This window comes from Cibotium barometz, chromosome 28 (assembly GCF_041138505.1).
Source record: "Cibotium barometz isolate CiBa-2024 chromosome 28, ASM4113850v1, whole genome shotgun sequence".
NCBI classification, from domain to species: Eukaryota; Viridiplantae; Streptophyta; class Polypodiopsida; order Cyatheales; family Cibotiaceae; genus Cibotium; species Cibotium barometz.
In genome coordinates, this window is record NC_141073.1 from 46740926 (window position 1) to 46751320 (window position 10395).

The following is a 10395-nucleotide window of genomic DNA, read 5'->3' on the forward strand; positions in this document are numbered from 1 at the left end:
GACAAGAAACTCTACAAGAGTGTATGAGACTATAGAAGGCCAAATCCCTTTTATTTTTGAGTTATTCAAGTGCAACGTGGGGCACTTGGCTGTTTTTGACAATTTTATGCCGAAAACACAACTTTGGCCACCATTTTGAATGTTCTCAAAAAGACCTTAGAACTCATTTTTATACCACCACAACCAATTCCTAAACATGTACCCACCAGCTTGGAGCAAATGCCCATGGAAGATATGCTAAAGTGGGTTTCTTAACTAAACATCACCGAGATATGTTTTATACAACATTAGAAGTCCTAAAACTTTGTAGTTTTGACTTTTCTTTTATTCTAAATAGATTAGAAGATATTACTCTCCTAAAGAGACCAGTTGTTAGGCTTTGCCTTAGAAATTGTTATCAAGATTGACTATCTTATCGATATAGACTGGATGGACTAACGCATAAGCATAGTTAAGACTTAGCTATTAGTGACTAGAGATGATCTTGCTGGTTAGAACAAAGATTCCCATGTGACTTAAAAGACTAAGAGAAGTTAAGGATTGTTTAATTTAAAAGTTTGTTTTATACTTGAAGTTGATTTTGATTGATTTGAATATGCTTGTCTTGAAAGATTATGGACAAGAGATGAGTGTAAGATGATAAGTATCACTTATGATTGCTTTGTTTTGAAATGAATAATTGATATGCATGTGTATGAATGATTGATATACATGTGTATGATGAGATTTTGAGATTCGGGCCAGTCGTCCTTAGACAGGAAACGTCGCATAGAATTTGAAATTTATGCCCTCTGGGAGCCATGTGGTAGAACCCAGAGTGGACGAGATTCAAAAAGAGGCATACTCGGGATAGCTGCTGTTAATAAACCTCCATAACCATAGCTTCAAGCTTTGTAAATAAATAAGAAGGAGATAAATATACGACAAAAAGAGTGGGTTCAATCTCCCCCCTTGCATGAGTGAGTATGCTTCCTCATGCATGTATTTATGTAAAAAGCAAGTGCTCACAAATATATCTTAATACATTCCACTTTGGGCCGTTAATATCAAAAAGTAACTTGGTTTCCCAGCTTGTCTATTTACATAAAAATTGTAGCAATTTAATTAAATGAAATTATGGGTGGGCGACCATCGTCGCACATCAAAATACAATGGCCGCGCAACGGCCAAAATCCATCGCACCCACGCTACTCCGTGCACTGATGTGCTCACCAAAAAACAAGACACATTAAATCTCGCTTATCTGCCCAACACGATGTGACCACTGCTCCTCCACGCTCTCGCACGTAGCCAGTCACGATCATGTCGCAAATGAGCGTACCATAAATATCACATAAAATATCAAATAATTCTACAATTCTCATTTCCATAACAAGTTTAACTCAGTAGTTGCTAGATAACGTTGTCTAAGGTCACTAGCTCATATATTTAAGTCTTCTTTCTCATGTAGAAAGTGCTAAGTACCACTTTACCTAATGTTAACATGTGCTAGCACTTTGCCTAATCTAGCTATGCTATTGAGCATTATGGTTAAGATAAATTATGTGCTAACTGGCACCCACCTTGCTTTAAGAGCTAGCCTACCAGAATTAATCAAGGATGATGTGGAAATTGACTCCTTAAATAATGAGGATCCGCTTGAGAGGACCACTATCGAGACTAAAGACCTTCATGTTACACCACCAAGCACCGAGACACTTCACTGCCCAAAGCTCTTACAAAACAAAAGGGTGAGGATAACACTACAGGAGGTGGCCAAGAGAAGAGTGACCAGAACCTAGGGGATTCACTCTTAGAAAATTTATGATATCACGTGATTGTACAAGAGGGGGTTTTTTGAAATGAGGCATAAGCTTTATAAGGTAGGGGTAAGGCCGTGTATTTAGAGGTGAATACTAAATCTTAAATTTAAGTTAGGGGGAGGGGACCTTAGGGGGGTGATTTACAGTGATGATTTCCTAATACTTAGCATCTATTTCTTAGTAGCATGCATGAAGTACTTATGTTCACTCAATAAGGTTCAAAGTAACATACTTTAATCTAAGGAGAGAGATTGTGTAAATGCTAGAGAAAAAACATAGATATAAGGAAGGGGGGGTGACATTCATTTTTAAAGGTATCCTTATAAGCTTAATAGGGGTGTTATCATATTATGAGCATCATATATAGGGGATTTTTGTGAGGTTCATGCATGCAAGTGACGTCCCCTTTTATTGTGAGTGGATCCATTGGGGAGCAGAACAAGGTGGGAGATGCTCCACTACCCAAACCTGCCATGAATGATTAGAAATCCTTTATGGTCAAAGGCCAAAAGAAGCGTGAGTTGAACAAGGATGTGGGATCCACGTCTCAGGCCAAACCCCGATTTGCAAAAGTGCGTGGGAGTGCCAGAGGAGGTTAAGACAAGGCTGATTTGAACAAGAAAGTGGGAGACGATTCGCGGTTAGAGCACTTGCTGCATAAGAAAAGTAAGAAGAAAGAAAAGAAAGTGCACACACCACAGGTTACACCTGCAAAAAAAAGCCAAAGCCCAGTCTACGAGTGCTCATGGTGAAATGAAGTCGGACAAACCATGTGCTTCCAAAAAATTGTGACATTGTTATAGCTGGGATTCCTCGTGTTTGTTTTGAAGCATTTTTTGCACTTGCCATTGTTAGCCAAATATTGCCACACCACTGACTTACATTTTCGCAAATCAAACCTTGTATCCAGAATGTTTCAGCCTACTTCACCAAACTCAACGTGTAAATGAGTTGAAAAGGCTATGATTGCCACACAAAGGAAAACCAATACTGCTAGGCTTGGCATTGCTTTGATGGTTATATATACTAAAGGCCGTGCTGTTGACGAGGCAAAGTAAGTGCTTAAGAATCTTAATATTTGTGATATATATATATCCAATGACAGTGCTATCCACAAAACAGCTACCAATGCTATGTGCTGGCTCATCTATTCACATGATAGCATAATGGTGGTGATCATGAGCTCATGTGGCCATGACATTCCATTGGTAATACCCCATAACCCTCAAATCAGAAAGAGGGTGGGAGCTCATGCCTGGAGGGCAGCAGCGCCTTCAAAGGGGCAAAAACTTGCTCAAAATCTGCAAACCATCACTCTGAGCTATGAGGTCCATTTGGAGAGTACCTCCCCCACCCCCCACATCCTCTACATCAGCTTGTCTTTGGGGTTGCATTCTTACCCTTGAAGATTGGTCTCAAGCAATATTGGCTGGTTGCAAGAGGCCTCACAATAATCAAGACAAAGTGCCCCGTGTTCATTGTCCCAAAAGGTTTGCGCAGGATATACACAACAGAGACTGGCGTTGTGACATGTTCATCCAGGAAAACTTGGCCAAAGGTGGATAAACTTGCCAAAGGTGGTGACCCCCCGCAAAGCTCATCTGGCTCAAAAACAAGACAAATGATGATAAACATGTCTGATGATGTGATTGTGATTTGTGAGATAGTGTTAAGGGTATTACGTGCGTGAACATTTGAAATCAAAATTATCATCTCAAAAGCCGCCCCATATTTAGCACATTAACATCAATTCAAAACTAGCGTTCCTCAAGCTGAAAAGTCCGCTTTGTGTGAAACTTTGCTTGATTGTATTCACATAGTTCCAGTAATGGCTACGGTGGATTGAGGTTCGGAATGTCCTTATAATTCGTAAATGTAAATCTACCAGGGATTCCCAACGGGCCACTGCCAAGATCAAATTTACTCCAAGATCACTAGTTCAAAACCTTGAAGATTATGCTACCACTTGTAATTGCAGACTGTAGTGTTTCAAGCTTTTTATTAGAATACAGAGCTGATTCAAGCGCTGGCCTTCTTCATTGAATATGATGAGGCAGGCAGCACATTCAAGTGCTAGGACTAGCCCCTGCTCACTTTAAAAGATTTTTTTTTAATTTTTTTAAACGACCTTAATTTTGAAGTCTCTTTTTCTACACTGGATATGTAAAGAAACTACACATTGGACAACAGTACACATACTGTTCAGAAGGTAAGCGTCTTTCTCTCAATGTCTTGCTCAGAGGCATGCTATTATCTCAATGTGAATGGAAGCATGTAACAAGCTGAATGCCTTATAATTTCACACCGCGGTCCTTTAAGTATTGAATTGCATCACAGAGCTGATTCAAGTGCTACCCATCTTCTTTAAACTTAGTGAGGCAGGCAGCAGATATCAGAGTTCTAGATGATTTGATGTTAGCTGAAACAAGATCACATACAATGACCAGCAATCAGGACACGTCTCCTTAAGAATTAAAGAGCATGCCATGACTGTGAGTTCACGTGTTCATGGCATCAGGCAATAGAATACATGGCACATGACACGCCACATCAAGTTTCATCATCCCGGCTAGCACATCTATGTTCCAGCAAAAGCCAAGAACATAAGGCTGGACTATGTTCTGTTTGGCACATCGATGCCGTCGCAACCAGCCTCACAGCCATATTCAAGGTAGAAGTGCCCTCTCCCTCTATTTTGAGGTGATGCTACACATACCCTTTTTTTTTTTCCTTTCGAACTGGCCTTAGGCTCAAGATCCTCCCGTAGTTACTGATTTTCCACCACCCCCAGGTGCTTCGTTATCCACCCGTAGGCGATGCCGCCGAGGAAGCACCAATGGGGTTTTTGAACCCTGGGCCCCTTGGTCCTAGGCAAAAACCTTCACCACTTGAGCTATCACCTCATTGGCAATGCTACACATACCTTGTCTGTACACTTTCCAATAAAGTTTGCCGGACCATGTGGGACCCACCCAAAGGGGGGAGGGGTTGCTACACAACAGGCAAGCCCTCTGAAAAGGATCTTGAGCCTTCACGGAGCAGCATACCATGCTAGAAGCCAGGAGCCCTGATCTAGCACACAAAACCAGGAGTTGTAGTAATTCGGGCAGGATGAGCGATGGCATCCGGATGTTGTCGGTAGCATTTTCTCCCCATAGGGATGCGGACTCTCGACGAGATCTTGGTATCCTCATCATCCCCATGATCTGCATCATCAACAACTGGCCGTATTGGTAATCCAGGTTGAGAAGGTAGAGGAGCCCCAACACTGAGGGCATGAAGACGAGCGATGGCATGCGCCATGTCACCACAACGTTGCTGGTAGCATATCCTGCTCCTGCGCACAGCCATTTTCCAGTAATCTTGGGAGCCCTGTCATGTGCTTCATCAACAGTTACCGACTGTGATACAGCTCCATGCTTCAGGTTGGCATCGATCATGGGCTCCGTGCTGAGGACAAGCCATGGATGAGACAAAATCTCATCCAGGGTAAGCCTGGAGTTGAGGTCTTTGTAGAGGATGCCCCTGAGAAGGTCTTGTGCTGAAGGGGAGAGGCCAAAAGTGTCGAGTTCGAACTTGTTGCATAGGATGGCAGAGTCGGGGGCATCATAGGGGAGGCCATCAATAAAAGGCAAAGCAGAGGTAAGAAGCCTGTGAAGGACGATGCCTAAACTCCAAGCATGGGGGCGATGGTCATAATTGCCCCAGATAACCTCAGGAGCCTGGTAGCGGGAGGTTCCGATTCGATCATGAAGGATCTCTCCGGGGCCAATAGTGGCAGCCAAGCCGACGTCTGCTAGAAATACATCCTCATGATCGGTGCCTTCCACTCGATGCAAGAGGATGTTTCCTGGTTTCACGCCCCCCTGTGGATGATGGCACGGGAGCGGCAGGTGGCAAGTGTGCAAGCAAGGCTAGCCAAGCAGGTCTCCTGCGTCGAAGAAGGAGGTGAGGAGATGGAAGCAACCGTCATCGCCCTCAATGGTGGAAACCAGGGCATATAAACTTCTTCTTCTCCTACCTGCAAGCTCTCTGATTTCTTCTGTTGAACCAAATGCTGCTCGATGTTGCTGAATTTCTTCTTCTGATTTTGCTTTTTGACTCTGCTAGTAAAACGCAGAGGTAGCCAACACGCTAAAAGCGTCAAAAGCAAAAGCAACCTTTGTGATTACTTTTTGTGTGAATATTTATAACTTCAAAAAGACAGAAATTACAGCATATAAGAGTTTTTTTAATGTCATCACAAAAAGAGGGAATAAAGGCCCACTCCATATCATACTTGTTGCAATTTAGTAATTTGCATAGCAACTCCTATCTTTCATCCTCCCAAACAAATGAGGATTGGCTCCACGATAAATCGTACCCAAGTTGCATGGAAGCTATCATCTCATGAGGTTAGTAGTGAATCCCTTGTTGGGGGGGGGGGGGGGGAAGTCTCTCTAACACATATTTACCTGTCCATGCTTGTACCAATGGTCTAGTCCCTATTGGGTTCTCCACAAAAGCCACAAAAGTGTATATAGGATGCTTTTCCTTGAGGTACCATCTCTTGGTTTTAGGTCCAAATTTAGGAAGTTTAATCTTCATATTATCTGCTGGAGTCACCTGTATAATCATCCAAGTGTTAGGGGAGCCTAGTATGCACAAATATCATCAGCCCTGCACATCTGATGATCCCATTCTGAATGGATTGAATGGCTTGAAGAATATTAATGTCATTCATTTGGTTAACATAATACACAGATCTACACACATGCAATATCTCAATAGCATCTAAACTAGATTACCACCCTCTTTGAAATACTAAAGTGTTCCTAGAAGTCCATATTTCCCACACGCATACATATCTAATGATGTTTAATAACCAATTAGCTGCTTCCTCTTCCTCAACCCCCCTTCCCAACACCCCCAATCCCCCCAAAATCCCAGAATTCCCAATGACCTAGCCACCCATCTCCCCAGCCTACCAAAAACTTTTAATAGCAGGGCAAGCCCAGAAAATATGTTTCCCATCCTCCATATCAGATCTACACCTTGGGCAGCATCCTAAGGTAAAGAGTCTTTGCAGTAGTTTGGCGCGAATTGGAAGGGCCAGTAGTAGGCAAACTCTCCATAAGAAAACCTAAAACCTCAGAGGTAGGTTAGATTCCCAAATAAGCTTCCATCTCTTCCTCCAAGTGCCAGCCTTCCAATTTTCCTTCCAGGCTTTGTTGCAGTAATCAATGTTTATATCTAATTTCCTTACCTATGTGTACAGGACTTTTGCTGAGCCCTTATTCAGTTTAACTCCATTAAACCACGTCCAATCTTTAACCCAACAAGAGTCATCAAACGATGTTGATACCCCGACCTTCTGAATTTCTCACGGTATCTGGCTGACCAATAGTTTCTCTCTGGTATGTAATAATCCAAACTCCTCAGCTGTTTGATCAAGTTCCTTCCATCCTGCAGGGGCCCAATCCCAATAGTCTGCCAGTCTTCTCACACCCCTATTATTCAACTTCTTTGCCAAGTTTACATTGAGCAAGGCCAAAGGAAGGTTGAAGTGAACCTTCGTGGGGCAATGTGCGGGAAAAGTTTGTCCCAAATTATCCTTAGAAATCCAAAATGGCTAGCTTATATTGAAATTAGGATAAATCAAAGTGGACTAAACATATGAGAAAGTAGTTCTAAAATCATTAAGGAATTAAGGTTGTTGATCGTGTGAAAAGGATGTGAAAGATAATGTTAAAAGGGAAAATGTACAAAATTGCACATTACTTTGATGAGGAAAAAACTTATACCTCAAAGCTTCATTAATTAGCCACGTGCTTTAGAAAATAGCACATCTTGTCCATGATCAAGTGCCTAGACAAGCCATCTCTGTAAGTGTTCTGAGTATAGCCTAATGTGTATTCACACTTACTTGTTTAATAACATTGCTTAAATAACAACACCTTGGCGATTAACATGCGAACCAGAAGCTCATGCAAACCCCACTTTGGCAAATCTAAATCCTTACAATGACCTGCACAAATCTCGCTCTTTTATCACCTTTAAAAGCACATGAATCTAATGCAAGAATCTAGGAAGCTTATTTCGATTGTGTGAAAAGTTGAAACTCATAAAATTCATAATAAATAGACTACTTATAAGCCTAAGCTTTTAGGATGAGAACCACACTTTACAAAGCAAGACATGGCCTTTGAACCTCACAAATATCTCCAAATGAAAATATGTGTGTGATTTATGAGACACATGTACATGTAAGCACCAATTATTGTTGTAGACATTTGCTTAGCCTAATAACAAAGGGATTATACACATACAAAATTTAAATATTGTGTGATTTTGGAGACACCTTAGAAAGCTAAGCACCACATACATTGTGGATATGTATGTTGAAAGGAGTGATGCTAAAGTGCCAAGTCACCTAGTCAAAGTTATCCCACACGAGCTATCAAAGCTTTATTCCTCCCTCATATAAATGGGGTCATTTTCAATGGAATCAAGCCTCTTTATGAGTACACATCTTAATCTTGTAACCTAATTGTGCTTGATTCTAAAACTTAATTATTCTAGTTCATTCATTCATGATTGTTCTTGTAACCTAATTGTGCTTGAGTCTAAAACTTAATTATTCTAGTTCATTCATTCATGATTGTTCTTAGGTATCACCCACCCTAGCTTATCTTAGCACTAATCACATGTTAATTGGTATAGTCTTTCGTAGAATCACCATCTCCATGGGAGCTTGGATTCACAAGTTTTAACATGGTATCAGAGCCAAGTTCTTTCTCCCTATACCTTAGCATTCATCTCTTCCAACTCACATTGCATTAATCTCAGTCTATAAGCCATTTGCACTCACTTAAGTCCAACCTTATCTTCTACCTAAGAAAGAGGCTGAGATTGCAAAGCCTCAATCTCCATACTCTCAACATTTTCTGAGATCTTTTAGCCACTTACTCCCCATATCAAGGCGCTTAATCCCACCATGTGATTTCAACTAAAATCATCTCCAGGTCGCGTATTTTGCTCTGTGGCGCCAACTGGTCTGTTCTCTTATTCCACCGAGAGTGATGCAATCAACTAAAGTCCTTTTAGCCACTTGCGGGTTAGCAATGCTACCCACAAACCAAGTTTGAGTCCATTTCATCCACTGGTGGACAGCAGCTGTGGGATCAAAAAAACCAGTCGGGCATAAACGTGGATTTGAGCTGGTTTCTGTCCAAAATTGAGTTGATTGTGGATCCCATCCAAAGGTACTCATCAAGGGCAAGAAGGCCAAGCAAAAAGCCCCATAAAAAACACCATTGGTTTGGTCAATTTTATCCTCCAATTTTTAGCTCTATTAATCATTGTGATTAGTACTTAATCAATCCATCTCATCCACTTGCATTGCTCAATTTAAGTGATTTTTTTCACTGTATCTAGTTTAATTTTAGCACATAATGTTCATCTTACCCACATGTAAAAGGGATAGACACTGCCTGAGCACTAAAATCAAGGTTCAAGATAAAACCCTCTTCTTATGAAGCATGTACAAGCCATCTCAAGATTTAATGGTGATGAATGGCAAAGCAAGACCATGTACTTGCTTTTGCGTTAGGGGCTTTGGCACCTGATTGAGGATGAACAAGTTCGGGAGGTTGAGCTACTTCAAAACAACAAAGCATTGGGCCTTATTGCTCAAAATCTTGGTGATGATGTGATTAGTCACATTCTCGCAGGGGGGGCTTGCGGGCAGGACAAAGGGAGGGCACACAGTCGAAAAAGAGGAGGGGGGAGCGCAGGCGGGGGGGGCAGGGGGAGAGAAGGGGGGCGCAGCAGCACAAGAGGGAGGAGGGGGGACGAAGGCGGGAGAAGGGGGACGTAGGTGGGCAAGATAGGGGGGCAGACATACGGCAAAGGGGAGGGGGTGCATGCGTGAGTAGGGTGGCAAAGGGGAAAGGAGTAGCGGGGCACAGGCAGCGACGGCGAGGGGGGGAGCGCAGCTTCGCTATTTCGCACATAGCCTTGATTTGATGATAGAAGATGTGGGAAAGCTGGATTGGGTGAGAAACGTTTTTTCTATAGCCTCTAGTATGGTGAACTTTGTCACCAAGAGGCCAAAAGTGCTAAGCATGAATAGAGCCAATTCTAATTTTAAGCTCTTGAAGCCATCCAAAAACCCGCTTTGCCTACATGTTCATTGTGGTGGAGAGGCTTGTGAGGTTGCGCCATGGCCTAATGCATACAATGGTATGTCCTAAGTGGGCAAAATGGGATGACAAAGATGCACCAAAGTCAATTTCATTTGCTCGTATGGTCATGAGGGAGACTTGGTGGAATGATGTGCAGGCACTTGTCTCAAGACACACAATCCCATGTATAGTGTCCTTCGACTTACAGACATGGAGGGGAGTACCATTGGGCTCCTCTATAAGTTCATGGACAAGATTGGAGAAGCCCTCGATGCTTGTACATTATTGTCTCCTGAGAGGTATAACTCTTATTCTTTCTCTTGAAGTTAGATAGATCATAGAGCTTAGAAGATTGAAGTATATGCTCATTGCTTACTTTTTGTTTTTTCACTTGCAACTTTGAACTCGTATGTAGAGTTCAAGATATT

The 10395-nt window shown here is 42.1% G+C and overlaps 1 pseudogene; it reads right to left on the reverse strand.

Moving 5' to 3' along the window:
- Nucleotides 1-4045: 4045 nt before the first annotated feature.
- Nucleotides 4046-10007, reverse strand: LOC147622869 (uncharacterized; annotated as a pseudogene).
- Nucleotides 10008-10395: the final 388 nt, after the last annotated feature.